This window comes from Stegodyphus dumicola, chromosome X1 (genome assembly GCF_044657685.1).
Source record: "Stegodyphus dumicola isolate Sdum_Otavi_A_Nest chromosome X1, ASM4465768v1".
NCBI lineage: Eukaryota > Metazoa > Arthropoda > Arachnida > Araneae > Eresidae > Stegodyphus > Stegodyphus dumicola.
In genome coordinates this window covers 233900879-233918991 of record NC_140780.1, presented here as the reverse complement: position 1 = coordinate 233918991, position 18113 = coordinate 233900879, and the positions used below count along the sequence as shown (strand labels likewise).

Here is an 18113-nt window from a genome sequence, read left to right as displayed (position 1 = left end):
TTCGACTAGTAACGTCTAACAAAAGGTAAGGATTTGCTTCAAGTTTTTTAGTATTTCAATGTTAAACAAGTAGTTATTAGGAATAGAAAATTTTCCCTCTATTTCAACTTTGCCGAAAGATATTATCACAATTAATTATGATTCGTAAAAGTTTGCATAGTGCTGATTCTAAACGCTGAGTTGCTGGGGCCTACAGTTAGATATGCGCAAATAGTATCTCTGAGATAAATATTTTAATTTTTACATATATGAAGAACTCTTCTAATTATATCTGTCGAAAGGGAAATAAATTATGTTGTAGCGTATCAAACTACATATTTATTCGTATAATTTCAGTAACGTCATAAAAACATAAGTGACGTCTTTCTCAGATGACTTTTCCCGCAACGTTTGCCAACAGTTTTGCTTGCGCATTTTCAAATCATCAGAATTCGTTTACTCATCTCAAACCTGAAGGTTATATGTAGAAATAAAGTGATATTACATTAGAAATGTTACTTTACGTGCTTCGAGTATTAAAAAATGTTGTTTCTATGTATAATAGTGATAAAACCTAAATTCTATAAATATAACTTTTCAGTTTATTAATATTTTTATTTCACAGCATTCTAAGTTATATCAAGGGTAAATGCAAATTAATTTGCACGAGATATTACTTATATGTCAATTCTGTTACTAAAAAAAAAACTCCATCAGTGGCAGAATGGTAAGATCCCTGATTACTAGTAATTCAACCTCGTCTAACCTCAAAACTAAGTTTTTGGATTGGAGAAAGGGGCAGTCTAAATTATTTGTATTATGACAAAGCACACAAAAACTATTTCCCCCCCCCTTCATGGAGAACTTTCTAAGAGCGACTGGTTCGTATTCATGTTACGCATGGGAAAGCCACGAAAACTCCCATGCAGCCAGCCCGTTCGGCGGGATTTGAACCCGCGTCGAAGTAACAGTATTCATCGATCTTACCACTCAGCCGCTGGTGGACTCTGTTGAAGGATGGAAAACTAGTAATAGTATTTATGTTATTGTACTGTATCAGTATGAAGGCGACTTGCACCATTCCAGTTTGGTTCTTTACTTTCATCATTTATTTAGTTACTTCTATGTCGCGAATAAAAGCTCAGCTGTTTTTAGAATGTCCTTTTAGCAAGATATCTCACGCTTCTCGGTTTCATGAACTGGAAAGAGAGATGCTTCCAGTTAAGTAGTTTAAAAAGGCCTATTGTTGCCTCTTCAATAAAAGGCCTTTGTTTTTATACGTCTCTCATTGATCTGATTTTTAAGGCACTATCTTATAGACGAAATATGATACATTGACAAAAACCATACAGATTGCAATTCTGCATGAAGCGGGAGTATTTAGAAGTCCGTCAGTTATTTACGTCTGGCAGAATACTGTTTTCAAAAAAGAATTTTCATTTCGTTACTATAGGAAACCTAAGTAGCAGACTTCAATTCATTTATTCAATTTTCAAGCCTTGGTTTGTATTTTAACTACAAAGACTTGCGAGTCTTGCCAATATTTAGTTCCGCGTTTCGACACGGGAACAAAACACTATTCTTGGTGGTAGTAGCATCGGTTGCCAGAATTGTTTAGCTAAAGTAGGTCAGGTTAATTGTATATGGCAAAACTCACAAGCACTGATCTAAGAGGAGGGATGCTTTCGTGGAGGACTTTCTAAGAAAAGCTGATTCATATTCACATTACTCATAGAAAAATCCAACTAAGCAGCTAGCTCGTTGACACTGGCCGAGTAGTAAAGTCGCTATCACGGAATCACATTTATATGTTGATTTTCCCTCACTCCTCTCTCTTGATTTAGCTGTACTATACATTATACGATTAAACTAACAATGAAAAATTTTTTTAGGTGTCTCCTTTTTCTTAATGCCCTAATCCAACATCGTCTCCAAGATTATCTAGAAGGTATTGCTTAAGCACGTGCTTATTTTACTTCACGGTTAAAGCAGCTTTAATTTATGCTCTATGATGATCGCAGGATTAGCAGTTGCCATTAAGCCTAAATAAATTATTACTGTTTATTAAAAATTAATTTTAATAGGTACATTATATTAAAATATATGCATTTTATAAAACATTAAAAGAAGATGAGGTAGCAAAAGAAGCACAAGGAAATTATGGAGTAGAAATAAGCATAAATTTTAGTTACAAGTTTGTGAAAAGTAGAAAATTTGCAAAAAATCTATGATCTGCCAACATTGGATAGCAGTACTGGAAACGAAAGCTCTCTTTGCATCTCGAACTTGTTATTTTTTTCAGCGGAAGTTAATCTGTGAGATGTATTCGAATGAACCCGACGTAAGCATTAAAGAATATAAATATCGCAAATTTATTCGTATTTTCATAACATAGCTTATTCGAGGTTAACATTAAAAAGTAACATTTAAATTTCTGGACACATGCATTTTTCTTAAACTGAAAAACTGACGCGTTGTTTCTTACAAATCTTCTATTATCCGAAATCCCGTCCCCCGAAATCTTCCGTTTCAAGTTTTTTTCCCAGTAAACATACAGCAGTTGCCAAGTCGTTTTAAAAAAAGTGTGACATATAGCATTCAAATACTAAAATTTTTAGCACCGCTAAAGAGTGCATTAGTAGCGTATACAGCAATGAAATCCAAGCAAAAATAATATTTTAAATTGCATTTTAGATTAAATTTCGGAAGGTATTTTTAATACTAATTTCAAATTCTAGGATTTTATGTTAAATCCTAGAATTTGAAATTAGTATTAAAATGCGGATTCAGATTGATTTTATATACATTGACATGACATATTTTAAGTGCTAAAATAGCCAGAAAATTCCTTCAGATATTTGGGAGAAATGGGATTCTGCAATTAATTGTGATAACTGTGAATTTGAAAATATGATACAGGACATAGTTCTTGGCTATCCTCAGAAATCTACATTAGTTTGCTCGTCCCTGTGGCAGATTTGTTTAATGTGCTGCTAATTCATTAGCCATATTAAGTTTATTTTTTTCTTCCAAAATGAAGCAACATTATGAAAGGTAATACTCGGGGGAAGATTGCCCCATAACCGCCACCTTTCGCTGCAGTTTTTCATGCTGTCATCATAATCAAGCTATTTATATTTTAATTTTATACTTCTGCTGCTCTCCCCGCTTTTCATCTGCTGGTATTCACGGTAATTTAACGTTTTATTCACATTATTTTACTTTTTATGCATCATATTTAATTTGCTGTAATTTATTTCTGTACACATTTACATCTTCTACTCAATCACTTCGCTTGCAGATATTTTCATTGCACTAACCAACAGAACTTCTCTCAGAGTCACATAATGTATACATACTAATCAGATATTACACGTGTAATACATACTTCATGCAAAGACAGATTCTTTTAAGTTCGCTCGTAATAGATAATAATTTTAAGGCCTAGGAACGTGCTCGCTTGAAATGAATAAAGCAGATGTTACTTTTACGATATATTCTTTCAACACCAATATAAATTAAACTTGTTGAGAATTTGTATCATATTTTTCTTATGATATTATTCTTAAAAAGAAACGGATTTGTTAATGGCTGTGTGGTAATCTCTGTGATAGTCCGACTTCATTAAAGGGCCCATTAGCGGCCGAGCGGTAAAGACGCTGAACACTGGTAGTTCGGTCTGAGGTTCGAATCCCGCGAACGGGCTGGCTGCATGGGCGTTTTCGTGGTTTTCCCCATGTGTAACGTGTATACGAGCCAGTTTCCCTTAGAAAGTCCTCCACGAAAGGCATCCCTCCCCTTAGGCAGATAGCCCTCGTGTGCTTTGCCATAACTGAATAATCCAAATCCAAAAATCCGACTTCATTAAAAGTCTCTGTGGACAGGTGGCGGATTTGTTTGCCCCCAATGGCGGGCACACACCGTCCATAGACGTTAGTCGAAGCGGTGGCCCCTTTATTATGGAGAAATGTAATAGGTGAGCCACCTTTGCCTCCTATGAGGGGATGGACAAATACAACCATGCCGCGAACGGGCTGGCTGCATGGGTGTTTTCGTGGTTTTCCCCATGTGTAACATGTATACGAGCCAGTTTTCTGTAGAAAGTCCTCCACGAAGGCATCCCTCGCCTAGGCAGATAGCCCTCGAGGCTTTGCCGTAATTAAATAACCTAACTTAACGTTCTGAACCATGATAAAATTGAGAATGCAAGAGATAGTATGTCATCAATGCTTAGGCACTAAGCAATACTTCTAACAAAAAATAAGTAATTTACCAAAAAAGTAAGCATTTAAAATCGTGTATTGTGGCTAACTAGCGAAATAACAATCTTCAAGAAAATCTAACTTTCGACGACACGACCAACAATCCTGGTATCAGCCATTTTACCACTGATGACTCTAGTTATTTAATGGCTGGTTGACTGCAACAAAGTAAGGAAAGGCTTAAAACAAGATTGTAGAAAAATCGCAAATTAAATATTTGTGTATCCATGCGTAAAGTTTTTGCTGTTTGTAATGAGTTGTTTTATTTCCCTGGAACTTTTAATGGCAAATTAATATCGGACGTACATATTTACTTTTAAAAATAAAAGTTGGCGGACATCCTGCCAAACTTGCTATAATCATTCCAGCGAAAGAAACAAATTGTTCTTTACTTAGTTCAGTAATAATACTTAATTAGGTAACAGGAACAAGTTAACGGCTTTTACATATAGAAAATTGATAGGGATACACTATATTGAGGCCAGGATCTTATGACATCACGTTTGTCCTATACTAGCCGCTACGCGACCAGCCTTCGTCTGGCTTTTAAATCACAATCTTGATTTAAATTTACCGGGAAAACGCCTAAAGAGAGCACCAAATATTAAATTTAAAAACTGCACACTTTTACTTTGCAGAACAACTTTATCAAAAAACAAACAAAAAATTCAATAAAAATGTATTATATATAAAAACATTACATGAAATAAGCAATATCCCTTAATACAAATATTAGTTATCCTAATAAATAAATTAACCAACTTCCCGTTGCAAAATCTTAAGAATTCAAATGATATAGAGGAAGTTAAGAACTTTGTTTCCTAAAAAAAACATGCACAACTTTTCAATATCTTAACAGTGAAATATGCAATAAATAACATGAAAGAAACAAAAAAAAAAAAAAATCTGAAAAGGGAAAGTGTAATTAATAATATTATATCTCATATTTTCAAGAGAAAACAGTTCGCAGTCCAGTATACATAGCATAGCGAGAAAGTATGTGTTTGTTCACTAATTATCCTCACCAAACCTTTCTACAATTCTTTTCTGGGTCCTGGAAAAGGTCGACATCCACGTTTTTCAAAGGAAAAAAAAAAAAAAAAAAAAAAGGTTAAAATCAAAGATATTAATTAAAAATTATTAAAACGCTAATTTTCGCCCTCATTTTTCCGAGTGGCAACAGTGATACATCAGCAACAATGGCTGAGTGCCATTGTTGCTAGTATGTTCATTATGTCTGATGCAATTTCACCAAAAAACATAAAATAAAAAAAAATTCATTCCAATTTTTAAAAAAAAGTCGCTTTGAGGTGCACTGGCTCTTGTCTAGATACACCTGCGCACCAAATTTCGTAGCTTAGTCAATGCGCAGCACGAATGAATCACACACACACACACACACACACAGATAGAACTTTGGAACTTTGCGGTTATACTGGCTTTCGGCAGGAAATTAAAGTCCTGCTCTTGCCAGTTCCTGATGTGATCCCATGTGGGGCCTGACAGAGTAGAAACCTGAAAGAAATTTTCTCTCGTTGAGATAGACAGACAGACTCTTCCTTTTATAATATTTAGAGATTGGGGCTAAATCATACTGTTTGGCAACGGTTTTTTGCTTGTCGAAAATGGACGACCGGAAAAGAAATTGAATTAAAAGTCGACCAGTATGGCAGCGGTAGTACTGAGATGTTTACATTATTCAAGTGTCTGATTTCTTAAAATATCTTCTGTTGTGTGGTTTTGGAGTGAGTAATTTTATTTATTTGTTTCGTTTTATTTTGATTCACCTAATACCTACGTGAAATTGTTAAAATACTATCTTAATTAAAAAGCATTTCGACCATTCTTATTAAATACAAAAATTTCGTTAAAATATGCCTGGAAAAGAATTTCTGTTCTCCTTTTAAAAAACAAATATTCATTAGGGATTTAAAATAATTCTGTTTAATTCCCTAGCTAAGCAGGAAAAGATATGAGTGCGTGTTTGATATTTTTTATGTATAGAACTGATATCACAATCTTGATTGACAACTGTATTATCATATACAGTAAAATAAGTCTACAACAGTAATTTTTTTAATTCATTTTCTGTTTATTGTACTTTATCACATTTTCTGTTTGTGTAGGAGATGTACAAATCCTAGACAGTATTGGTATGATGTCAAGGAATTAGAAATTACTAAGAAGCCGATGTTGTGCACCTTACACATACAAAGACATGAAAAACGCACGTTAAATTTTTGTCAATCCGCCCAGTAGAACAGGATATTTCCCGTTCTACTGGGCGGACTGACAAAAATTTAACTTACGTTTTTCATGTTTCGAAAGCGCGAAATCTTTTTTTTTTTTTTTTTTTTTCTTTTCTTTTCTTTATTAAACTTACAGAGTACCTTCTTTCAAAGTTCCAAATTTACATTCAAGCGAAATAAAATTCGCAGATATTTTCTAATTTATTTTTATAATTTGTACTTTTTAGTAATTTTTCGAATATATTTGTGAAACACAACCTATAAAATTTTTACCTTAAAATAGGCACACCTGAAAAAAAATCAACAGTTTTCAAATCTTCCGAAGATATACGGGAATTTAATATACTGATGCGTTTTGAAATTTAGCATATTTGTTATAAGCGATAATAATCCCAAATATTTTTTACGCACTTTGTTAAAATTATTTGAAAGTGCGAACGAAGCACCTTTTTTTTTCCGATAGTGCACGATTAAAAAAAGGGGGAAATTAAAGTAAGTTGCTATAAATTAAGAATTTCGCCAAGTGAATTATTCTTGGCGCAAATTGAAAAAAGTGCGCCAAGACAAATTTTAACATTTCGCGGTAAGTTTCTCACCAAATTTTACAAAATTTAATATTTAGGCATAGTTTAAGGCGTAAAATAGAGATATGGAAGAAAAAATGTTATGTTATTTTGAGAAAGTCCAATTTTGTGTCAAAATAATTGTTGGGACGATATATATAAATCTAATCCAAGTTTCGCTTTTGAGACATAAAAAACGCACTTTAAATTTCGTCAATCTGCCCAATGGGACGGGAGATATAGAACGGTCCCCCCTTTTTTGTGCGTTCCATTTTGAAATTCAGTATTTTGATCCTTCATATACGAATCACTATTAGAAATAAATCGACTTTAAAATAAATGGCAGTGGTAGATGAGAGGTCGAAATTGCTTAGAATAAGATAATTCCTTCAAAATGCTGTTACGGCAAAATGCTATTTTCCCATTAAACCGCGTGATATCTTTGAATTTGGATACCTCCTGTCGTGGTTTGAATCTAACTCTTAATTTTGTACCGACAGTTAAGTACGTTTAAAGTAGAAAATTTTGTTATCTAGTGAAGGTAGCAAGCATTTGTAGACTAGAAACTCGTGTTAAGCAAGCATTTGTAGACTAGGAAGATCACAACGCTTATTTAACAGTTATCCGATGCCTTTTAAATCATGAAATCTATGCAAAATTAAATGAAGTAAAATAAAACATTGTATCGAAAATGGGCCGTACTATACTTTATTATTAGTAATTTACTTTTTGTTTTTAAGTGGACATAAATTTTCTCTTCCCTATCTTTGCAATTCGACTGTTTTTCGATTTAGAAAAGCCCGCTGTGTGGTTATGACCATCGAATACTGATAATTCGCTCTGGGTTCATATTCCTGGGTAGAAGCAGGCTGCATGAGCGTTTTTATGATATTTTCCATATGTAACATGGATACCAGCAAGTATTTCCATGTTTATGTAACATGTTTATGTTAAGTTTATGTAACATGGATAAATACTACCTAGCAAGTATACCTATGGATAAATACCTAAAATCTATACTATACCTATGGATACCTACTACCTATCTATACTATACCTAGCAAGTATACCTATTTTAAAGCCCATGTGGGCTTTGCCTTGATTACAATCAACCGAAATGAAAAGTAAGTTTTTTTTAAAACAGTTAAAGGAATTTATAGATTGTATTTGCCTGAGGAGGTCTTCGTGAAAACTTTCTGAGGTTAACTGGCTTTTGTTTTTACACTATACATTGGGAATACCAGGAAATCACCCATGAAGCCAGCGAATTCACCAAGATTTGAACCTAGCTCATAATGTTAAGTGGTCTTATCCACTCAGCCATGGGCGGGCTTCAAACTGAAAAGTGTTTATATCATTCCTCCACTTCTAGTTCATATTTTTATTGTCATAATTATATATTTTAACATTATTTGTTTGAAAGACTTTCATATACTAAGGTACTCCAGAAAATCATGGTTTATTGAAAAATGAATGCGTATCTTTACTCTCCCCTCTTAAGGCTCGCCAGCGGCCGAGCCGTAAAGTCGCTGAATATTGATAGTTCGGTCCGGGGTTCCAATCCCGGCGAACGGACTAACTACATGGGTATTTTCATGGTTTTCTCGATGTGTAATGTGTATACGAGCCAGTTTCCCTTAGAAAGTCTTCCACGAAGGCATCCTTCCCCTTAGACAGATAGCCCTTCATGGCTTCGCCGTCATTAAATAAACCAACCAATTTATCTTTCCCCTTCAAACAAAATAGTCTGCTAGAACCCGAGCAACTGGAGCCATGGTCCCAGATTTGCTAGCTTGTCTTTTCTTAAGTGTGTGTGGTTATGGCAAAGCCTCGAGGGATATCTGCTTAAGGAGAGGAATGCCTTCGTGGAGGACTTTCTAAGGGAACTTTCTCGTATACACGTTACACAAGGGGAAAACCACGAAAACGCCCATGCAGCCAGCTCGTTCGCGGGATTCGAACCTCGGACCGATCTACCAGTGTTCAGCGACTTTACCGCTCGGCCGCTGGTGGTCCCTGTCCTTTCTTAAGAGTATTGATATGCGTTGTTCCAGTGAAAGTGGAGGGTATAAAACTCTTTCACTTGGTTTACTTTCTCTAGTTAGTGCAGTTTAGCTCAGATTAATGTAGTAATTAATGTTGTATAGTTAAGTGCTGAGTATAAATAAAGCCGGAAGTATACGAAGTAAAAAAGAACTGGGCCGTTAAAGCGAATACTTTATTCAAATAACTTTTGATGAATAGTGGTTCTGACAGTTTTATGCTGTTTTCCAGGATTTTCTTATAAGCAGTTTGGCACTCATTTTTTAATATACAGTTGGGATATGTAATTTGTAAAAGGCTAAACGTAAATATTTTACAAAACCCTGACTCAAATAAGACTTTCATAAAACAATGGGTTCGGTTTCGCCTTACACTGCCATGGCCTAACCTCTTGTTGTGAATGAGTCATTTTTTGATAGAAAAGGGTAATCATCTGAAGAATCTAGAAATGTTTTATTTTTTAAACACGAGTTAAGAAACTTAAAAATGAAGCATAAAAAATATCCCAGCTCACTCTTATCCGGTGTTGTGTGTATGGGTGCGTGAAATGACGGCAAGCCTTGGATCTCACCCTGCTCTCTCCGTTTACTTCGAAGCTTGCAGACCGATGCATGGTCGAGGAAGGTTTTTGGCTTCGTTCACTTCCGTTTGTCGACCTCTGCAGTTGCGTACGGGTTCGCAGATGTTCTGCATTTCCTGTTAATTCCCTTTCATTCAGAGGATGTCCTGTCTTCCGTAGCAGGAAGGCAAAAGCCTCACCTATGGTTCAGCATCTGTTGCCTTAGAAAATATCTTCAGATATTCCTGCTTTTTTTTTTTTTTAACATACTTTAGAGCACCTTCGTGTATGATATCCAACCAAAAAATTTCAAAGTGATTAATGTTTAGATTCAAGAACGTGTATAATATTTATTCATCAGGCAAGGATCATCTGTTGAGGCTTTCCAGCAAGGTCCCGGTTCATAAAATAGCTTTTTAGGTCGCATATGTATCGTTTGTCTGTCAATTACATTTTTTGTTTCTTCATACAGCATACTCATTTTATTTGATAAATCCAACAATAGGAAATTTCAAATGCTAAAAGACATTTAGATGTGGCTTATTTTAATTTTTTTTCGGGTATTTTCTCAGTATTTTTATTCATTAAGACTTTTCGAGAGTCTTCACCTCTGGACTTTGGGGGGGGGGCAATAGAACTAGGTATTTAAGTTGGAACTGTTAAAAATGGAGTTGCGACTGATTGCAAAAGTAGCATAATTCTGAGGAAAATAGCTTGACTGTGTGCAACTAGTGACCAAGCTCCTAACTCACTGAACTGTAGTCGTCTTCTGTCATATCTGATAGAGCCCCGAGCGGTAAAGTCGCTAAACACTGATAGTTCGATCCGAGGTCGAATTCCGGGGAACGCGCCGGCTGCTTGGGTGTTTCCGGGGCTTTCCCTATGTGGACATGAGTCAGTTTTCCTTAGAAGGTCCTCCACGAAGGCAGTCCTCCCCTTAGGCAGAAAACCTTCAAGTGCTCTGCCATAATTAAATAGAGCAAATCAGCCATATTTGATATATAAGGTATCAAATATGGCTTTGAGTATGTGGCGTTAACTTAGCAGTCTAGTAATATACAATTTTAAATGCTGTTATTCAGCCTTGCATGAGTTAACTTTCGTAATAATTTTATATAGAACATTTTAAGTTTCAAAACAGATTTTCATATGCTGTGTAAGTCCTGCTAAGAGACAAATGGTTTCATAATTACCTTTGTAACTTAAGAATCAGTTAACGCTCTATTGAGTGAAGTGTATAATTTTTTATAACTTTATTGTTATCTACTGGCATGCACCTAGGCTTCCGCGAAATTTAACTCTCCGCTCAGCGCGTAGATACCACGCTGAGTCATCTTGCTATAGTGACCATTCCACATAAATGTCATCGTAGCTCAGTAGCATCGGCCGTCTGGAGAGCTATCTCCTTCCCTTCTCGGTACTTGAAATTCGCCTACGCATTGGTTTTTGTCTTTCCCCCCCCTCTCCCAACCGGTGGACGAAATTATGTGCTGTTTCAAGTGAGGCTCCCCGTCTCATTTTCCCTTTCATGCTGACTGCATAGTGAAGTTCATATTGAGAGAATTGTGTTCAACTCTTGGGAGAGGATGCAATATAGTTATAACTTCGTGTGGGTATGCTAAATGAATTTCGGTGCTCTAAAATTACTCATTTTTTCCTCAGATGATCTATAATCTGCAGGCATTTTGACTGTCATGAGCACATCGTAATAACTAAAACGGTTTTATTTTTTAAATTCTCATTGAAATCTTCGTAAATTTAATTGCATATTTTCCATTTCATTAATACATATCAAATATATGCGATGTAGATTGATTTCTGTTTGTGTATCTTAAACCAAGAAGAGTCCTATTTATAACTTTTTTGTCTTTAAAACTCCAAAGCATGGAAAACTTTCATACTTTCTAATACTATTACATATGATTAATCAGTTTTAGCCAGTCATGTGCATTCTTCTGGTTCAAGAAAAATCGACTTCAAAGAATTCTATTGTATTTACATTACATATATGGTTCAATATCATTTATCATCATATCTTTCGTTATCTTTGAAGCACTATTAACTGCATTACTGACAATTCAATTAACTATCAAACTATTATATTTACATACAAATGGAAATTATTTGTATCACTTTATTTGCAGTTACTATATAGTTAAATGTGTAGCATTAATGTTGTGTAGCATAAAATTGACCAGGATGTCAACCCTACCATTCCCCCAAGAAGACTTGTTTCAAGTCCCAAAGAACGCACATTTTTTTATTGAAAGTGAATTCCTTCCCCTTTTAAGCCGGCCCACCAGCGGCCGAGCGGTAAAGTCGCTGAACACTAATAGTTCGGTCCGAGGTTCGAATCCCGCGAACGGGCTGGCTGCATGGGTGTTTTCGTAGTTTTCCCCCTGTGAAACGTGTATAGGAGCCAGTTCCCCTTAGAAAGTCCTGCACGAAGGCATCCCTCCCCTTAGGCAGATAGCCCTAGTGTGCTTTGCCATAATTAAACACACCATCCTCTTTTAAGCCAAACAATGGGTTTTGCAAGTTTTACGTTAATTAAATGGCTGTAACTTAAAATTGGTTAAAGATAGGATTGTGAAAGTAGTCTCAATTTAAAGTGCTAATTTTTCTGCATCTATTGATATTAAATTTTAAGTGTTTAACTTAATTTAAAGTCATAAAAATCCTAGTTTATTACGTGAAAATTTACCAAGATCCATTGCGTGAGTAATCGCGAATACAAGCAAAAATGAATGACGCTAGCTAAAAAATTTGTGTGCAAGTTCAGATAAATAATTGACCAAACAATAACAATAATTAATTGGACAAATACATGTTATGTAGCATAAAATTTAGAATAATTAATACATTAAATTTTGATAGCTAAAAATTAGATTAATTACGTTAATTTGCTACACAACATTAATAACTTTTTAATTTCCTTCTCCCTTCTAAATATTCATAATTATTTAATGAAACCTATCTTAGTTAACTGTATATAGGCATGCTAGGTTAATTATATAGTGAATGATGAACAATATTATTACAACTAAGAGAAATTTATTATTTGTTAAGTAAAATCTACATGTAAAAATTTATATATCGCATTTTTCTAGTAATTCTTTACGGAGAATTAATACTAAAATTGCATTTTTATGTGGGTGTGTATTATATGCACCTACATATAGAAGCTATCATAGCGAACGTTATTCTTTGCTTTTACTTGAATTTGAATCGAAATTTTATGATTTTAAATTTCACGGAATATTTCTTGTTATTGTCTAAATATTTTTGCAACTGGACTACATTCCGAAGAAAATATTACTGCAGTATGGTGGCATTGTCTAAATTAGTAAATTTATTAAACAATAAAAGATAAATTTTCCCCCGTAATTCTCTCTTATCTGCTCGCATAGGTAGGTATCTCTCGTTGCAATAAGCTCAACCTTGATCAGCTAGTCTTCCATTTATCCGACACACTCTACTTTTTCTGAATTCTTGCAAATAATTGAATGTGGTGTCTTACACAGACGTGCTCAATAATTCTTAATTTCTGTAAATTATTTTGAAACCCATTTCTGCTGAGAAGCACTTATTCCTGGAAATGCTAAAATAAGGATGTTTTTGTCATATTACCGACGAGCTGTAATTTCAATTCAGTTCGAAACCAAATCCTACTTTTATTTTTCGCGAGCAGAATTCTTAAAGATACACCAGTCTATAATAGCAAGATGTATCAGAAACACCCTGTTCTGAAGCAATGTAAAATCTCTGAAATATCCTTTCATAACTTAGAAATAAAAGCTTTTTAGTTAATCTCCCGCGTCTTTGGTTAATATTATGAGTAGTGGTAAAATGAGGGTTCTGCAGCAGAAGAGCTGAAGGCGTGGCCAGGGGCAACGTCTCAAGGACATCAGTACACAGAGCGTAGCCAACAACGTCACGAGTAGAGGTGAGTTGTTTTAGGCTGCTGGTTGAGTTGTACGTCTCCTGGTGCTTCAGTGAATTAAGTTTTTCAAAATTAGCAACGGATCAAGGGGATTTTTGTTTGGAGGAAATGCTCATATCGCCCTTTTGACGGAAAAAAAAAAAAAAAAAAAACTTATTTTATTTATTTTAAGTACAGGGTGATTATAATTAAAGTTTAAGTTTCAAAACGCTATAGAAAAAGAACCACTCATGAAAATGATGCCAAATTTGAAAGGAATGTTATTGAAGAAGGCGGAAAGCGTATGGCAGAAGAAAAAATTTAGTTTCAAAAGTTAGCAACAGATGGCGCTGCAAGCGGAAGAAGACAAATTAAAATGTTAGTTAAATTTCAGTGTTATAAAGCCGTCAGATACCAGGCTGTTCCTCATTTCGCGTCTCAGACGTTCGCCATGGGTGTTTCACTGCAGGACCGCGCTCTGCTGGTAAAGCTGTATTACAAGAATGATGATTGTGCAAGAGTAGCTCTGCAAAAATTCAGGACACTGAAGGGTATAAAAGAAAGCGTTGGTCCAATGAGTGTCGTAGGTCTAAAGAAAATGATGCAAAAATTCGAAACGACAGGTTCGTTTGATGTGCAATCTGGTAGAGGGAGAAAACGAGTGCATTCGACGGTAGTTGAAGAAGTGGCCACAGCATTACAGGAGGGGTCGGCCGGTGGTGTGCAACCGTGCAGTGCACGAGGAATTGCCCGAACATTGGACAGGCCTACGAGCACGGTGCTGAAAATTGTACGAAACATCCTGCAATGCTATCCGTACAAAATTGGCCATGTGCAGGAGTTGCTTCCGCCTGACCTGACAGCTAGGGAGACGTTTGCGTTAGAATTCCTGGCTCGCATGGAAGTGGATAATGAATGGCCGTGGAAAATTTTGTGAAGAGATGAAGCCCATTTCCATCTGACAGGATACGTGAATACCCAGAATTGTCGAATATGGGCAACAGAAAATCCACTGGCAACGCACCCCGTACCACTTCATCCTGAAAAGGTCACGGTATGGTGTGGCTTTACGGCATCATTCATCCTAAAACCACATTTTTTCGAGCAGAGTGCTTCCGGTCCAGTTACTGCAACCGTCACTGGTCAGAGGTATGCGTCTCTTTTGCGCAACCACGTGATTCCAGCTCTGCAACAGCGTGGATGTGTGGATGAAATCATTTTTATGCAAGATGGCGCTCCTCCGCACATTGCACATCCCGTGAAGCAGCTGCTGAGGCGCCATTTCGGAAATGCTCGAATTATCGGCCGTCATTTCCCTACAGCCTGGCCGTCCCGATCGCCTGATCTTACTCCGTGTGATTTCTGGCTGTGGGGATATCTAAAGGATGCTGTGTTCCGTGCTCCAATTGCAAATTTAGCGGAATTAAAGGCACGCATTTCGCAACACATTCTGAACATCACCCCGGAGACACTGCGATCCGTTGTGGAACATGCTGTTTGTCGCTTTCAACTTGTTGCACACAACACCATATTGAACATGTTTTGTGCCAGTCTCGCGACAGTTCCGAACTTCTTTGATGAATGGTTCTTATGCGGTATGTCGCCGCAAAACTCTTGAAACCGATTTGTCCCTTTCGATGTGATATGTACAGTCATGCAAATAAAATTATTCAACAATTCTAATTTGTCAATGCATTTTAATGTGTAACTTCCACCTTAGCCATTGTTTTACGAATCGCTTCTCGTTTCTCGTCGCGATTTTGCCGCTTACAGCGCCATCTGTTGCTAACTTTTGAAACTAAATTTTTTCTTCTGCCATACGCTTTCCGCCTTCTTCAATAACATTCCTTTCAAATTTCACATCATTTTCATCAGTGGTTCTTTTTTTATAGCGTTTTGAAACTTAAACTTTAATTATAATCACCCTGTATATCAATTAAATCACTGCCTGAAAACAATGTACATTATGATGTGACAAAAAAATATAAAAGCAACTTACCTCTGAAGACAGTTCTTTCATAAAAATGAAATTGTGGAAGGGTGAATTTTTCCCGGTATCCCAAGGCGTTTAAAATGCCGCAGCAATGTATTCTTTTTTTTTTTTTTTTTCTTGTTAAATATCTTTTATTTTTGTAGGACCATATGCAAAGGAAGGAATTCTAAAAGCAGAAAGGGCTAGTTTATTTATCGCGCTACGCTAAAAAGATGAAGATTTTTTCCTTTGAATATTATATTACAATTCTCTAGTTAATGTAGATTCCTTTAGACAGTTTCTATAACTTTTATATTTAAGTTTACTTAATATATTCAAAGTAGTGATACTACTTTGAATATTATACGGCAATTCTGTAGTAAATATAGATTCCTCTAAGACAGTTTCGATAACTTTTATATTTTACTTTTAGTGACACTGCGATTTATTTCTATTGCTTTTTCTTCTCACTTTCCTTCAACAGTAATAAATATATTTCAGCCTCAATCCTATAAATTCAATAACATCGTTTCTGAATTCATATTCTTTTTATTGCTGATATTGTGTAAAGGATGGTTCTTCGAACAATCTGATGTATATACGTATGCGTATGGAAACTCATATCTCGATGTATATCTTCAGTTAAAATCTCGTACGTGAGAAAATCTGTGTTGGTAGAAAGTAACTTAGTTCTCTCTCCATATTTTGTCTTTTGATATGATTATAATGAAAATTGTACATGTTTACTTCCAGTTTAACAAATCCTACATAAACGGTTCACAATTCCAATCAAGTCGTTATAAAAAAAATTCTGAAATTATGGACATAATTGCATTTAGGGTTTAGATTAGGAACTAATTTAGTATTCGATTTAAATTTCTTTTTTAATGCACTGACTGCATAACGCGAAAGATAGTTAGCATAAGCTCCTTAAGATATTTATTATTTGCTGAAGTCTTACTCTAAAAAGTCGTGGATACTCCTGCGAAGTCCATGCTCTATAAATAAGTGCATGTTCATATCCGTTAATAATTCCAAAATTTGATTGGTCATTTTGAAAAAGGCTTGCCAAGGTAACGCGGGTGCAGTCAATAAATGCGCGCTGTCAATAATGCGGTAAAGCATACCTGTACGATATTTTGTTAGGTACTTAATAATCTACAGTAAGTCTTAAAATTTTTGAAAACGTCTGCTCATTGTAAAACATGTTTCACATATAAATCATGATATTCATCTAGATTTTGTATGTGAAAAGCTTGCCAAACATTTTGAGCAAGCATATAATCATTTGTTCATACTTTCATCAGTTAATGTACATTGAAAGTCTTCTATGGGTGGTAATTTAGTGTCCTTGAATTTTTCAAACGAGTTTATGTATTCGTAAGGATATGCGCCCTTCCATAATAAGTTTTATATTTCGACGATGATGAATATTTTCTTTTAAGATCTTAGATTTTTCTTTGGGTAGGTTTGATACAACTTTCTCCAAAGATGCTTTCATAAATTGCAAACTATAAATGAAGATTAGTGATATTCTTACATTGTTACACTTTCTTCTGATACTAACTTTAATGTACAGCTAACCCTCGTATAACAAGGTAGATAGGTTCCTAGAAAATGCCGTGTTGTATGAGACCTAGAGCCAGTATAAAAAGGGGAGGTTACATTCCGAAAACGTATTAAAAACATATTTTTTAATTATACATAAGTAACTTAATTTTTATTAATATATTGTATGTATGTATGTACAACACAAAACAAAAAAATTATATATTTTAATGTAACGCAACTTTAGTTTAATAAATTTCTTCGTTGTCATTACTCAGTATAATCAACAGAGAACGTTTTTTCGGTGGAATGAGATCGCTCTCATTTTCAGAATGTCTTTCTTCATTTAAAGTTATGGCATTTTTTTTTTTCCTCTTTAAACAATCTGTAATTTTACTTTGCTTACTAGTTCTTACCGGGTTTTTATAAATTTCTCGATATAGAGCTAGACCCTTTTGAATTTTCGGCTTATTTCAGCGGAAGGGTCTGCACTCAAGAAAAATAACTGGAGATTTTCCGCTAAGCGTAGGCCTTCTTTTGATATTTTTAATGTTAAATTATTAACTTCACAATCTTCATCAATGGTAGTGTCCTCAGAAGCGATTTGATTTACAGCTTCGGATGCCATTTCTATCAAATATTCGTCAATTTCTTCTGCTAATAAATCGTGTGAACGTCCTCAATAGCCATGTTTACAAAACCTTCGCCTCCGATTGATTTAGCAAGTTCTAATATGCCACCAGTTTCATTTTCTGACGATTTACGCACGTTTTCTATTTGAACCGAAGACAGCTATATCTTCTTCTAACATGCATTTAACTTTGATGCTTTCAGTGACAAAGATACAATGTTGATTCAGTTCTTGATTGCAAATGTCTTCCAAGCTTCCATTACATTAATTGATTTTGAATCGGTTACGTCTAAAATCTGCTGTAATTCTCTTCTTATGTAATATATTTTAAAGGTATAAATACCTTGATCCAATGGTTGGAGTAACGAAGTAGTGTTAGGTGATA

General features: G+C 35.2%; 1 protein-coding gene across 2 annotated transcripts in view; it reads left to right on the top strand.

The window, feature by feature from the left end:
- The window catches only part of LOC118193902 (protein brain tumor-like), a 102569-nt gene that overhangs the window by 52773 nt on the left and 31683 nt on the right, over window positions 1-18113 (top strand). The window contains exon 1 of one of the 2 annotated variants that reach the window (XM_085807130.1): window positions 5826-5986. The exons of the other annotated variant lie outside the window; for it this stretch is intronic. The gene's annotated coding sequence lies outside the window, so the exon portion shown is untranslated. Of the gene's footprint in view, window positions 1-5825; window positions 5987-18113 lie in introns of those variants that run through there. 2 annotated transcript variants of the gene reach the window in all.